Source organism: Pelodiscus sinensis, chromosome 2, assembly GCF_049634645.1.
Source record: "Pelodiscus sinensis isolate JC-2024 chromosome 2, ASM4963464v1, whole genome shotgun sequence".
Classification (NCBI taxonomy): Eukaryota; Metazoa; Chordata; order Testudines; family Trionychidae; genus Pelodiscus; species Pelodiscus sinensis.
The window spans coordinates 60,051,340-60,066,827 of record NC_134712.1 but is presented as its reverse complement, the minus strand read 5'-3'; the positions used below and the strand labels follow the sequence as shown (position 1 = coordinate 60,066,827).

The 15,488-nt window shown below is 39.1% G+C and overlaps 1 long non-coding RNA gene across 1 annotated transcript; it reads left to right on the top strand.

Moving 5' to 3' along the window:
* Positions 1-4,988: 4,988 nt before the first annotated feature.
* On the top strand, positions 4,989-15,104 carry LOC142826717 (uncharacterized). Its single transcript, XR_012900926.1, has 5 exons — positions 4,989-5,162; positions 5,938-6,042; positions 6,945-6,990; positions 9,014-9,224; positions 13,502-15,104. It is a non-coding gene; the product is annotated as an uncharacterized LOC142826717 (long non-coding RNA).
* The last annotated feature ends 384 nt before the right edge of the window (positions 15,105-15,488 follow it).

Sequence of the window (15,488 nt, the reverse complement as noted above, 5' to 3'; positions counted from 1 at the left end):
TTGCTACCAATAGTAAAATAATTATTTTTAAAAAACAGATGTCTACTCTTATAACTCCCCTATTCAGGTAAAGCTCTGTGTAGATTACCCAGTTATCAATGTTCACATATACAATGAAACTGAGGTGAATATTTTGTTTCTGAAATGGGTAATTCTTACATTATAGAAATGATATATTAGGTCTGTCAATGTAATCTATTATTTTTATTAATTTGAACCTTTCAATGTCATTTAAGTGTAAACACGGAACAAAGAGGTCTCTATTTTTAGATCAGAAAGTTAAAAAAATGCCATTATTGCTGTGTTGTTATTTAAGGTCTTGCAATCATTACCTTTTTGTATGTGAGAGACCTTTTGTTCCAGTTATGTCAGCTCAAAATTTAATTACAAATGTATTAAAACATCACAGTATTAACTATGCAGTCCACTAAAGAAGTTCAGCTCTGAGTAGATACAGGTAGCTTGGATAAGCTGTTGATAAACCTAGACTGCAGAAAAAAGCTGAAAAGTTTTAAAAAATTGTTTAGACTGGAAAAAATCCATTTGTTTTAATGGACTCTTAAATAAATAATGAATGTACTAAAGTTTGATAAAAGTAGGAATAGAAAGGAAAAATTTGGAAGCCTGATTCAACACTTTAGTCTTCCATTTTTATGCCAGCATAAGTCTTTTGCCAATTTAAATTAATAAAAAAGCCTATTTCTCTGAGCTTTTTGAAAGGCTCATAAGCCATGAGCTAGTTTGGATCAGGCCCTGAGTTGGATCAGGCCCTGAGTGATGAAGATTTATAGATTGAATATAAAGCCACCATTATCCATTTTATATATGATATTGGGCTGAATTTTATGTCAGACATGATGTCATAACACAATAATACCCTTGATATATGTATATCTCTATGATGACGTGTAGAAATATCAGTGTTCTGTTACAATGCATGTATCTTCTACATTTCCAATAAGAAATTCAGTCATCGTATGGAAAATTCCAGTCAGTGCTATCAGCAATGACTTTGATGGGAGATGCTGGTTTCAGGAAGAAAACCATAGGTCTCTCTCCTGGGTTGAGAATGCAGGTCAGTGTTCTTCGTTGTCTGTTATTTCTCAAGCAGCTGCTTTCTTGAAAGTATGAAGCCAAGATGAAGAGGATAAAAGCAATTCAGAAGTCAATAAAGAGAAGAAAATAAATCTGAGAGGAAAGACCCAGATAAGGAGGGCACCCCTATCGCTGGACCCTCGGCTTTGAGGGCACCTCTCACATAAGATTTTTCCCCACTTTCCTCTCAAGTAGTCAGCATTCTTGCCCCTTTGTAGAGTAGCTTCCTGGCTTAAGTACTAAATGTTCTTGGCAGCTACCAATCTTCAAAGCAGTTTTGTGTCTTCCTGTTCCCCTCTCTCTTCAAGTGAGAAAGTATTATTGAAGATTTTAGGATCAATTTCTTCTCTGTGAGACTAATATAATTGTATTCCCACTTCTGGAAAGGAATACCAATGAAACTGTTCCCTCAGGGTGACACCTTTAACATACAACCTCAAACTGAGTGTGTGTGTCTTACGTTTTCAATCTAGAGCAAGGGACAGTTAAAATGAATTCAGCTTAGATTTGGTAACATAAGGGTGATTTGTGTTTTTATAGAGAATTGAACCATGCTTTTCATTAGCTGATAGTGAAAAATAAGGAGAATATTATCTGAGTCAGCATGTTTCACTAAATTTATGGTGTCCCTTCTACATCTTTTTCATTGTGCAGTTGCCAGGAGTTGGTGAAAGTCACAAAGCCTAGGGGAGAAATTTTGCCCCATAGAGGCACAGACCCTGAGTTTCTGTGTGTGGAAGGCAAATATGCTTGTTGTTGCAGCTTGCTTCCCTTTGCATGCCTGGCTAGTCTGCAATATATTAGCTGTATGGGGGAATCCTCTCGTCTCTGCCTGTCCTCTTTATAGTCAGGTCCAATCCTGGAAACATAAAGTATGATCAAGGGCTGTACTTGTCCCTGGTCCTTGTGTAGAAGGGAGGTTTCTTGAAGCCTAAACCTCACCCCATGCAATGGCCACAGACAATCTGTCCCCTAGAAAGTAGTTGTTTTCAGAAGACACTGAATCTGAAATCTGCTCACTCTTGAGCACTATTCTGAATTAAACCACTGAGTTTCATCACTCAACTTTCTTCCCTCCCTATTTTTGTCCCTCCCTCCCTCCCCAAACATTGCTACCTATACCACAGTCTGGTTTTTTTGCTCCAACAGGGAACACATACTCTCCTGACTATTGGCTATATCCTTCCCTTTTGGGGCTCTTGCAGAGTTACTTTGTGACCGTCTAATCTCCATCTCCTTTTAGAGTATTTGGAAGAGCAGGCTGCTTTTCCTTCAAGCTTTTCAGCCACAATATTAGGAAATGCTCCTCTTGTTCCTGTGCTGCTACGTATGTAAAGGTCATGCTATGTCATTTGGGGCATGATGTGTTCCTAAATATACCACCAGATTTAAAAAGGAACCTACTGTCCTCCGAGGAGCTCAGGAGGGTGGAAGCAATTGGCTAAAAGAAGCTGGGGGGAGGGGCGGGAGAGAAGGGAGGGAGCGTCCTGATGCTATAGGGATATATGTGAGAACTAATAGATGAAGTAGAGCCCAATTTTCTAAGGTTGTTAAAGTTTGAGAAGAATATGTGGATGTGTTCACTATTTTGTGTTGGGAAAATCAAGTGAAGGTTATGGATGGAAGAAGGAAGGAGACAAACCCAGCAAGGCCAAGGAGACTAGGACAATAACTGAGAACTGGACTGCAGCCTTACATATATGTACAGATGTGATGGACAAAAGGAACCCAAGTGGGAGTGTCTCTCTTCTCAAATATTTAGATGTGCTTATCAGCAGCACATGACACATGGGAGGCAGGGTATGGCTGAAATATGATGAGGTGTTTAGGCTAAGGGCAGCAAAGGAGCCAAACTTGCCCCAATTTCAGAAGGATCAGCATCTATGGATCGAATACATGTAGAATTCAACAGAATCCATGCCATCCAATCCAACATGTTACACAGAGAGTGGGCTACCTGTACCAAAAGCACAGATTTCAAAAGGGGATATCATGTCTAATGTCTGTTTTGTATTTAACATAAGGGAATGTTTTTGCTCCTCTTGAAAATACAAAGACTGGTGTAGTGTAAGAAATATAAAGGCCAACATGATTCCTGTAGTTTCTGTGAGGGTAGAGAAAAGGGTCTGTCTGATAAAAAGCAAAGTGGTTATCCTGTGCACAGAACTCCACCAGCAATCATGGAAAGAAGCAGCAATGGCAGGGGTGGGGAAGGGATCCTCCATCTTCAGCTAAATTAGAGCTGTTAAGGACCTTGTTATGGGATTATCTGAACAAGACAGATTTATTCGTGGAAGAGATTTTTGGAAGGTTTTCAGATCCCAAGGGACAACAATTTTAGGTATGGGCAGAAAACTTGAAATTCATTTAAGGATGAAAGGAATAGTTTGTAAAAAGATTCAGGTGGAGGTGACATGTGAAAACATAGTTGGACTGTTTTACCAATGTTGGACCTATAGCTTTTCCATCTGGGTGTGCTACCTAAAAAAGCTAAAGTAGAATACAGGATTATCTACCATTTATTTTGCCCTAGGTGAACAGCAATATTTTGACCCTCAGTTGTGTTCAGTTTGGTACTCTCTATTGAATGCAGTACTTACTGGTGGTTTAAAAACGCAACCTAAGAGCACAATTAACAAAATGCCATTTTTAATCTGAATTTTGATTATTCCCTCTTTATCCCTGGTTACTTCCAGTTCAAGATTTTAATTTATTAGATTTTCAGTTTGAAGTATATTGCTGTTTTGTCAAGCCCATGCCTGTGGGTTATTACTTATCATATTTAGCATTTGAAAGGTTTGGCTCAACACTGGATGTGGGAGTGGGGAGGGAAACGGACTTGCACCAACCAGTTCAAAGTCTCAATTAATTCCTGTTTTCAAGGCAGGTGAATACACCCACCGACAGACAGCATTTTAGGAGAAGACAGAATACTTGTGCTTTCCATTACCCTCACAATAATGTAATCCCCAGAAAAGAAATTAATGCATTTGGGAACTAAATTTGATAGAATGCAGAGTGTATCATGGCTATTCAGTATAAAGTTAAATAATGTTAGGATGATGATAAATATAACCAAAGATTGTAGGAAAGTTATGCTAACATGGGTACAGATTATCACAAGTTGCCTACACTTTGAATGTGCCAACATTGGATTGAACCTTTTATGCTCCCTTGGCAGTTGCTACCTGTGGAGTCAAGACATCATTTTGTCAGGGTGACTAAGGGAAAAAAAGAAAGATTTGGAGGTACGAGCATAAGAACGGCCATACTGGGGTAGACCAAAGATCTATCGAGCCCAGTATCCTGTCTGCCGACAGAGGCCAGGAAACATTTTCTGTTATAGTTTACTGGGTTATCAATCTGGCTGGTTTACTGGATGTTGATGATAGAGCTTCAAGTGCAATCTGATGTCTATGGATGAATCCCATTTGGAGTGTATTTCCAAGGGAATTGGTGTATACGGAGGTGGCCTAAGGAGTGGGCATGCCAAGGCATTTTATTTTTCCCAAGTGCTTTCTGATGCTGGTTCCAGCCAGTGTTTGGGATGAGTAATTTGGAAATAAGTGGGTTAATTTCTGGGACAACAAGCAAGCAGTGATTCACATTTTAATTGACAGTTAACATCGTTGCTACAGGCAATGTAGTTAATAAGGGCATTTGTATTTCATTGCCTTTAGTTTTAGCATTCTTTTCTGGGCAATACCTATTTCTGGTGTTGATAAGGGCATTTGTGACGGGGTGGAGCAACCCCGCCACCAGCCGCAGGCGGAAGGACCGCCCGGGGCTATTAGAATCGCCGGGTCTGCGGCGGCAGCCCCGGAGAACCCCCCCCCCCGGTCTGGACTAGAGGCAGGCAGGGGCCGGGGAAGACTACGGCTGGCCGGTCCGAGGGCAGGGAAGATGGCGTGCCGCAGCGCCCAATGATGACGTCGGCTGACGTCACCGGCGTGACGAGCAAAATGGCCGCCGGGAACCCGGAAGGCGGGGGAACCGCTCAAGGGGAGCATAAAAGAGGCTGGAGGGACCAGCAAGGGGAGGAAGGGGAACAGGGGAGGAACATAGGGGTAGGTACTGGGTGGGGAGAAGAACCGGAGGGCGGAGGGCTCGAGCGGTTCACCCCGGGGTGAGTCCGCCGCCGGCGGGGTTGAGAGGCCCAGGGAGGGTCGCGGAGCCCATGAGCAGGCGAGTTTAGGGGCAAGCCCCACCTGCTTCCACTGGGAGTTACAGCTCCCAGTGTTAGGGCCCTAGGCCGGGGTTCGGGAGTGAAGGAGGGCCCGGACCCCACCCGGCCGGCGGTGGCTGGCACTTTAACCCCAAGGCCTCCCCGGCTTTGGTTTGTTTTGTGGTGTGATTGGCAATTCAGTCGAGCCGGGGGAGGGGAGAACTGCGACAGCATTGCTGATGCTTTGCTTTGATTTCAGGGCAACAGATTCTGGGCGCTAGTGCCATCAGTCGAGACCCACAGGTGCTGTCTCACCATTTGTGGTTTTGTAGTTCTTGACTACCCTAGGATTGGAGGAAAACCCTATTGCCTCATGGAGCTTTAGGATTTACAAGGCTAGTTTTGTTGACTTCATTGAATCTAGAGCTAGAGAAGGTCCCCAGCATGTTTGGTCCATCTCTGGCATTAGGTGGTGACATATGTAGTGTCTGTGGTGCATCATGTATTGGCTTCAACCATAATCCTGAGTCATTTTGTTTGGAGGCTGGCAGGATTTGCTGTCTCAGATGGAGCATTCTTATTAAGGAAGCACTTAGAGGGATGGTCCAGAGATGACAGATTCAGAGTAGATAACAAGCATCCTGTAATCATAGTAATTTTGTCCGAATTCTTGAAAGTCTTTCCTAGAGAATGCAACCTTGGGACAGAGGCAATTCTGCTCAGCCAGCAGGCGTTGGTGCATTCAAGATTAGTGAGCTGGTGTCACTTCTTCACCACAAAAGGTGAGGATCGGCCCAAATTCTCTTAAGTGCTTTAGAAGCTGGAGGTTCAAGCTTTACAAATTGCTCTGTAGTACTTAGAAGAAAACCATAGCTTGCAACTGGCTGAAATCAGGTATATGGTAAATAAATAATTTTCTGTGGTTTAAACTTCCTGAGAAGAACCACACTTCTGAAACTGGACACAGCACTGATTAATGATATCAACACAATCTAAGAACTCTGTAGGCTATTCTTGAACTTGTAGTGCAGTCAATCAGATATTGTATGCAATTTTCTGTTTCCACATTGATTTATCTGAAATGAGTTCAAGATTAAAGCATTAAAAAAGATGTGTGTAATTTGATCTAACATAATGACGTATCTTGACAATTGTTGATCATGAAGCAGAAGGAAGAGTGCCCTAAAACGCCAAAGCATGCCATTATTAGACCACGATATACATACACCTGTAGAGCCTTGTTACAATTACAAACAGATTTTTCTAAAGAAAAAATGCAACATGAGGGGGAGAAAAATATATATAATAAATTCAAAGAAATTACTTTAAAAATTAGGAATTAGGCTGAATTTAAGGAAAATATTCTCAAATATTTACATAAGAACATAAGAATGGTCATAATGGGTCAGACCAAAGGTCCATCTAACCCAGTATCCTGTCTACTAATAGTGGCCAAAGCTAGGGGCTCCAGAGGGAATTAACAGCTTCTGGCAAACAGAGACTCGGGACACTTTAGAACATGGTTTTGCAATGTTAGAAGTTTAAAATAGTAGTGGTTTATGATTTAAAGAGCTATAGTTATAAAATGAACAAATTACTCATTCTCTACAGTGTGCTTGAAACTGCTAATTTTAAAAATCTGGTAACCTTTTAGTAATGCCCTGATTCTTCTAATTTTATTCAGACAGAGTAAGGACAGTCCTCTGGAACAAATCCTACTAGGACTACACGTAAGTAAGGGGAATAATCAATCTGAGTAAAGGAAACAGAATCAAACCTTATTAACGAAATTATTATTAAATTAAATAGTTTTGGCCAGATCTGATAACATTACTCCTGTTGACTAATACCTTACTCAATTAATAGTCCTTTTTGAAATCAATGAACTCATAGACTAAAATCATAGAGTCATAGAAATGTAGGGCTGGAAGAGGCCTCAAAAGCTAATCTAGTCCCTCCTGTCACTCAACGTATGTCTAGATTACATGCCTCTGCCGACAGAAGGATGTAAAATAGGCTACCCGACATAGTCAATGAAGCCAGGATTTAAATATCCCTGGCTTCATTAAAATAAAAATGGCCGTCAAGATGTGCCGGCTCAGCTGCTCGTCGGCACAGCGCATGAGTCAAGATGCAGATCGGTCGACAAGGGAAGCCTTTGTCGACCACTCCCTTATGCCTCGTGAAACAAGGTTTACAGGAGTGGTCGACAAAGGCTTTCCTTGTCGACCCATTCATGTCTTGACTTGCGCGCTGTGCCGAAGATCAGCTGAGCCGGCACAGCGCGGCGGCCAATTTTATTTTAATGAAGCCAGGGATATTTAAATCCCGGCTTTATTGACTATGTCGGGTAGCCTGTTTTACATGCCTCTGTTGGCAGAGGCATGTAATCTAGACATACCCCCAGAGACTTGATTAAGTATTTCCACACCGAAGGCCAATCGAGCCCAGTATCCTGCCTTCCAACAGTGACCAATACTAGGTGCTCTGGACAGAATGACTACCTTGTTTGTCTAGCCTGTTCTGACAAAACTTCCACTAAATGGAAAAAATAGCATCCAATTCTGACCCTGAACTAAAATGGTGTTTATACAGTCAATTTTCTACGTTGATATGAAGATTGCCATGAAAGGCCAAAACTTTTGCTCCAAGTTGGTAAAGGGTCATTTTTCTGAGCCTATTGAGTAACTAACTTAAAATCTCATTTGCAGTTCAGGACAAACGATTGCCAATTTGTTGACATTTTCAGAGTAGTTGAGGTTGAGAGCCTGATCAGAAAAGTCTGCTCTTTAGAATAAGTAAATAGTTTCTCTCTGAGTTAAATGTTTAAGTCTTTTCCACTGACCAAAATATAACAAGTATTTTTTCCTTTGAAGGAGTCAGCTTTTCTGATTTGAGCTTTCAAATAAATGTGGGGTTTTGATGTGTTCTTCAGGGGAACTGTATTTGAAAATTGTAGTCCAGCACCATAATTTTAAAAAATGATTAGAGCAGGGTCTTGGGTGTTTTAATTTTTGAATGCTTACCCGGAGATACCTTGAAGTAGCCTGATTTTCATGGGATTCATGTGCAGCAATTGTCTTAAGACCATCTAGAATATCTATGTTGTAGGCATGAATTTATAAAGTGTAAAATGTTCTTGTTTATTTGGCTGGTTGTTTTATTATTTTAGAAATTATCATTCTGAATTGCTTGAGAAAGGCAGGAATTCCAAGTTATTTCAAATCAGTTACAACTATTCCAATTTTCAAATATGATTCTTTAAATTAGACATCCAAACCTTTCCATTGGCTTCACTGGGCTTTGGATTGGCCCTAAATGAAACTTTTTATATTACCATTTTTACATCTTTTAAAGATAGAAAACATCATACATATGGATGAGTGTAATCTATTCCTTGTTTTATGGATTCACAGTCCATGCAAAACAAAATCAATGTGATGATCCTGAATGAGCTGGATTATGTGAACCATGTTTATAGCTTCTATCAGTAGTTAAGGCTGTAAAAACGATCTTATTTTAAGTAATATTGAGTCTGTTCTAACTTTGTCATATACAACAAACAAAGGTTCTTTTAACCTAATAATTCTCAAGTTTAGTCTTGGGTCTAAGAAAATAATGTATTGGCAATTCTTAAGCAGATTAATCATGCTGGTTTTTGAATTTCAAGATAGCAAAAATCTAACATGTTTCTGACTTTTAGAGAGAAGTCCAAAATGCCTATGTGAATTAACTCATTCTGTGCTATTCCAGCGAGACAATGAACTTGCATCAAGTAGCTTTGCAAAGAGCTGACTGTGTGCTGAAGTCACTGAGTCAGGCAGCCTGAGGAGAACTGGTTATTTGTTAGATTGCTGACACCTGCTTGCGTGACAGAAACAAAGGGGAGAACTGGTTCTAAAATAGCAGATCTTCAGAGAAATGGTGCAGCAGCTGAGATACTGCATAACAATAATCTATAAAGGTGGGTGAATAATAAAAAGTATTAGCAAAGATTTATTCATGTTAAAAATAATGATTCATGTATGTTGTAATCACAACCCTTTTTATTTGTTGTCCTACAACATGTAAACAAATGACTTTTTTAATTAATGGAAAGAGAGAGAGAGAGAGAAATCCATGTATTTACACTCAGTGTCATGAATTCTCATACAAATACGTTTTCACACGATGTTAACCCCCTAAGTGACTTCTTCATATCTTCCTCTTTATAATATCCATGCAGGCATAGAGTAGAAATAATGCCATGCTACCCAGGTAACAAATCACTATGCTAAAAGGTTAATAGAAATGTGAATAATTGAGGCATAGTTTCAGTGAATATTTAGAACTAGTGAGTGATTCATAGGATGAAAATGGTTCACATAAACATGAATCAAATATTTTTCAAAACATTGAAAAAACTTGAAAACTATACAAAGAGTGCAAGGAGACATGGGAAAATGATGAAAAATAAATATAACTAAATAAAACAAAAAACTTTTGTGAACTACATAAATATTTTGTTAAAGTTTTGGAAAAAACTGTTGTCAGATTCTGTTCTGTAACACAAGTGTAAGTCTAGAATAGCCAATGTCAGTGGAGTTACTGAGGCCCTCACTACAATGGGATGTTACGCACTGGTGCAGCGGTGTCAGTGCAAACCTCTGGTATAGATGTGATTTACATTGGTGCATTGCTATTTGCACTAGTATTGTTTACTCAATAAGGATGCAACCTCCTACTAATCTACATGATTTACAGTGATGTAGTACAATTTATGCTAGTCCTACTAAGTCAAACCCGTGCAACCTAGTTTAGACACAGTTTACACTGGGGCACTTCACCCTAAACAGATGCAACTCTTGATGTAGACATAATTTAAACTGGTGCAGTTTGTGCCAGTGTATAGAGTCAGAGATTCCAAAGGTATCATTGTAATAATCTAGACTGACTCCCTAAACAACAGACACTGCAGAACTTTTCAAAAATAATTTATAGAGTACAACTTTTAGAAAACAGCTAATCTTGATTTAAAAGTGGTCAGTAATAGAGAATCCACCACAACAGTAGGTAAATTGTTGCAATGGTTAATTACCTTCACTGTCAAAAATATGTGCCCTATATGTGAGACCTACATTCTTAGTTGCTAGATGTAAGATTTACATTTAGCCATAGTAAAAAGCATATTTTTTGTCAGTGCATAGTTTATCAAGGAATCGAGATCTCTCTACCAATGATCTCTCTACTGCTCTCTTTGTGTGTCATCACCTTTCCCATTGATGATTTTATGTTTTCATCCAGGTTAGTAAGAAAAATTTAGAACTTTAGTAACTGCTGTCTAACATCATTCTAGAATAGTAGTGGAATGAAGAAAGTATTACATGATATGACTACATCATATTTCCCTCTAATTACAGCACAGAAATATGTATTGAACACTTCTTCCTTTTCTGCATTATGATTAATAATTCTATAATTTCCATTTAGTAATGGGCCCCAGCCATTATTAGGAGACTTTTTATTCTCAACATATTTAAAATCCTCTCTTTTTTATTGTCCTTTCCTCTGCTGAAAATGGATATCTCCTTGTGTCCTTTTGCTTCCCTTATCAGTTTTTTTTAAAGCACCTGGTATATATGTTATTGTCCTGCTCTTTAATCTCTTTGTGGTCAAATGATAATCACATGTTTGTAAGTTACCATTAATTTTTAGGTATGTGATTGATCCCTATTTATTGGTCAAGATGTGGCCTAATATAGAACATAACATAAGAACATAAGAACGGCCATACTGGGTCAGACCAAAGGTCCATCTAGCCCAGTATCCTGTCTGCCGACAGTGGCCAGCACCAGGTGCCCCAGAGAGGGCGGACTGAAGACAATGATCAAGCGATTTGTCTCCTGCCATCCCTCTCCAGCCTCTGACAAAAAGAGGTCAGGGATACCAATTCTATCCCCTGGCTAATAGCCTTTTATGGACCTAACCTCCAGGAAATTATCTAGCTTTTCTTTAAACTCTGTTATAGTCCTAGCCTTCACAGCCTCCTCTGGCAAGGAGTTCCACAGGTTGACTACACGCTGTGTGAAGAAGAACTTTCTTTTATTAGTTTTAAACCTGCTACCCATTATTTTCATTTGGTGTCCTCTAGTTCTTCTATTATGGGAACTAATAAATAACTTTTCTTTATCCACCCTCTCCACACCACTCATGATTTTATATACCTCTATCATATCCCCCCTCAGTCTCCTCTTTTCTAAACTGAAGAGTCCCAGTCGCTTTAACCTCTCCTCATATGGGACCCGTTCCAAACCCCTAATCATTTTAGTTGCCCTTTTCTGAACCCTTTCCAAGGCCAAATATCTTTTTTGAGGTGAGGAGACCACATCTGTACACAGTATTCAAGATGTGGGCGTACCATAGTTTTATACAGGGGCAGTAAGATATTCTGGGTCTTATTTTCTATCCCTTTCTTAATAATTCCCAGCATACTATTTGCCTTTTTGACCACCACTGCACACTGTGTGGAAGTTTTCAGAGAACTATCCACGATAACTCCAAGATCTCTTTCCTGATTTGTCATAGCCAGATTAGCCCCCATCATACTGTACGTATAGTTGGGGTTATTTTTCCCGATGTGCATTACTTTACACTTATCCACATTAAAATTCATTTGCCATTTTGTTGCCCAATCACTCAGTTTGGTGAGATCTTTTTGGAGTCCCTCACAGTCTGCTTCTGTCTTGACTATCCTAAACAGTTTAGTATCATCTGCAAACTTTACGACCTCACTGCTTACCCCTTTCTCCAGATCATTTATGAATTTATAGAATTCTCCCATGTTGGAGACAGCACTCTTTGAGTTAGGAAATTGGTATCTATAATAATTAGAAATTCCAAGAGTATTTCAATACTGGCAGCATGAGACTTCCAGAATATATCACTCAAATTGAAGTCCACCATGATTACCCAAGTTTCCCACCCCCCTGCATATTTTGTTTTTAAATTAAGGTAAAGTGCATGGGTGCAAATCTTGTTGTACTAAATATGAATTCTGAGTATGCTGGGGTGGGGAGGGGCCACACAAGTGCAGCTGCTTTGGTGGCTAAAACTTTACTGTAGACAAGACCTACGAGACAAGGAAAAGCGCAACAGCAGACGTCCAGAAAAAAATAGGTCAGTGGAGTCAAAGTAGCTTAGAAGTAAAGGAAAAGGGGATTATTCACAGTTTGGATCTAATTGATCAGGATTGATGTTATAACTAATGCCACATGAAAATAATGGATGCTAATATCAGTAAGAGAGATACCCTTTAGAGTTTTTTTCATTTAAATAAAATGTAGAGAATTCCAAAGTTGTGTTTGGAAATTAATTAAAAAATGAAAGGTTTACTTAGACGGTATTCAAAAATACACGATCAGACTAGAAAAAGAATTATTGAGCAGATTTAGAGAGATATCATTTCTTTCAACAAACACTTCCATTTTAATATTCAGTGAGTCAGTCTTTCCTGTCTGGAACACATTGAATTTAAACAAGAATTTGGCCTTAGTACAAAAATTAGTACCATAACCAACCACTAAATTAATGTTAACTAAACACTCCATCAAAGAATGTATCTTCCAAAAGATCTCATCCACATATGTTTAGCTCTAAGTACAAAAGGTAGCCGCAACATTTTTTTGTTAAACAACATACAAAATTCATTAAATTTCTTCAGTGGACAGGACAGTATTACAATTCTAAGAAAAAATAGTATTTTTCTGTCATGAAATTATAATCTACTTAATTTATTTTTTACCTGTTGATTCTTTTGGATTCATGTGTGATCGCATATATCTAAAAATATGCCAACTGATCCATTTGTATCTCCACCAAAAGGGTTCAGAGTGGCTGATGTTCCACACAGTTGCTCATGTACACACACAGTTACATACTCCTTGAATATTTATCAACCCCCCAAAATGGTATAGTATAATGGTGGGAGAGAAGTCAACACATTCCATTTTTATCTAGTGAATGTTGTATTCATTGAAGGTACTGGTTTGGTAGGCCTGTATAGGGGACAATTGCGGAAGAACTCTGTACGTGTGAAGTATAGGGGTGGTGAGGCATGCATTCTCCCCCTTTTCCTATTCCCGCCCACCCCATTCTCTACTACTGATGAGCCAGAAGCAAGCCTCTAGGAACATACGCCATTGTAGCAAGAACAAATTGTAGATAAGAGCGAGAACATAACAATCTTTTGTTACCTAAATATAGCAATCATGTAAACAAAGTCAAAGGACAAGCAGTACAGCTGAGCCATACTGTAACAAGCGATGAGTAACCCCCGGAAACTTCCAAACTGCCAAACAAGATAGACACGCTGTATTTAAAGCTGCACCAGAGCACAGCAATTTGGATGTCACCAATGGGCTTTGGGTACCGGCGCCTCGGAAGCTGAGACAGTCTCCCATTTCATCCGCAGCCAAAACGGGGTTCCTCGGCTAGCAGAAGGGATGTAAGAATGCCGCTTTTACTATCATGTTGTTCTTTTAGTTAAAGGGCACGGCTGATAGCTGTCAGAAAATAAACTGCCTGTGTTTGACCAATACCTGTGTAGCATGTCTTTGTACTTTGAGAACCCAGTGTCGGACCTGAGACTTACTCTTGCTGGCAACTCCCTGGAATCTGAGTTCCTCTGTTCACAGAACAGCTGTGGCAGGGACTGTGAAAATATAACACTGCCTTGTTAAACCGCCTCAGCCTTAATGTGGAGGGAACATCCGTGTGGTAAGTGACTAGTTCAGATTCCGTACTTCTTCAATCCCCGGTCCTGTAGGCTGGCACAACCAATGAAGATGCTGATGGCATTACATGAGATATTGATACATCCCCCTAAGAACTGGAGTGAAACCACCAACTTATTTCACATAAACCACATAACAGGCATGACTTGGTAATATGTTACCAGTTCCTTTTGCCATCTATCCCTCCAAATAAATTTCACAATATATGGAAATTAAATCCATAGTTAAATGCCCCTGTTATTTCATATGGATCTTTTAAAAGTTTCTGCTTATCTCTCTGTTTCAAGGGCTGAAAACTTCAGCAGTTCACATAGACAGATCTGCCTATATTAAGAAAACTGTGCAACATTCCTATGGCGGTGAGATGCAAAGGATTTGTACTCTACAAAATTAAAATTAAGTATTATGCAGGCCCAGGTTTCTGATCTTAGAATCTCTCCTATATCCTGCAATCAAGGGGACTTTAATATGCCAAAGAATTGCAAGAACAGTTGCACAGATTGTTTTTTCTAAATCTGAGTGTCACTTGGAATGATCAATTTATGGACCTGCAGGACATGAGTGGTGTATAAAATGAAGAATAATGTAGACAAGGTTGATTTAAAACTTCTATTCTTCCATCAAATTAGAAGAACAAGGGGATACTCCAGACAATCAAAAGATGGGACATATAAATTGATAAAAATAAATACTCTTTCACACAACATGCAATTAAACTGTGGAACTCTTTGCCACAGGAAGTCCTGGAAACCAATAACTTCGCAAGATTGAAAAAGAGAGTGATATTATATGGATAGCAGGAATATCCAAAGTTGTTATAATTATAAAAAATTAGCTTAAGGGATGTTAAACCTCTTCTGACAGGGCTTAAGCCAATCTCTGTCTCTGATAGATAAGAATGAGTCCTAACATAATTACTGGTATTCTACATCTGCTCACTATAGGATTCCCACACTTTTGTGAAGCATCTGCTTATTTTGACCATTACCAGGGACAGGATACTAGATGGAGCATAGTTTGAGCCACTAGAATAATTCCTATATCCTTAAGGCATTTGCATGGTTTATTTTTTATTTAACCATACTTTAACCTATGGGTCTAGTAGCAATTAGTGAATTTTCAAATGAAGAGAAAACTGGCTCAATTATAAAAAATAGCACAATATGATATTTATGAAGTGCCAATTTTGTGTAATTAGAAAAAAAATCCGTAATTATCTGTGGATCTATTCATTAATATTTGAATGTAGGTAAATAGAAATGTCATTTATTCATTAAAATTCAAGAAAACAAAGGAATAGCTGAGGATTATTATGCATTTGATTCTAACCCTATGTATCTTGCAACAAGGTGGTTAAGATAATGATACTGGTAGTGCTCAGATGAATATAGGTTGCTTTCTTTGATGTGTTGGATAATATTCTCCTGCTGTATAATATAAATAATAATGCCAGCAAC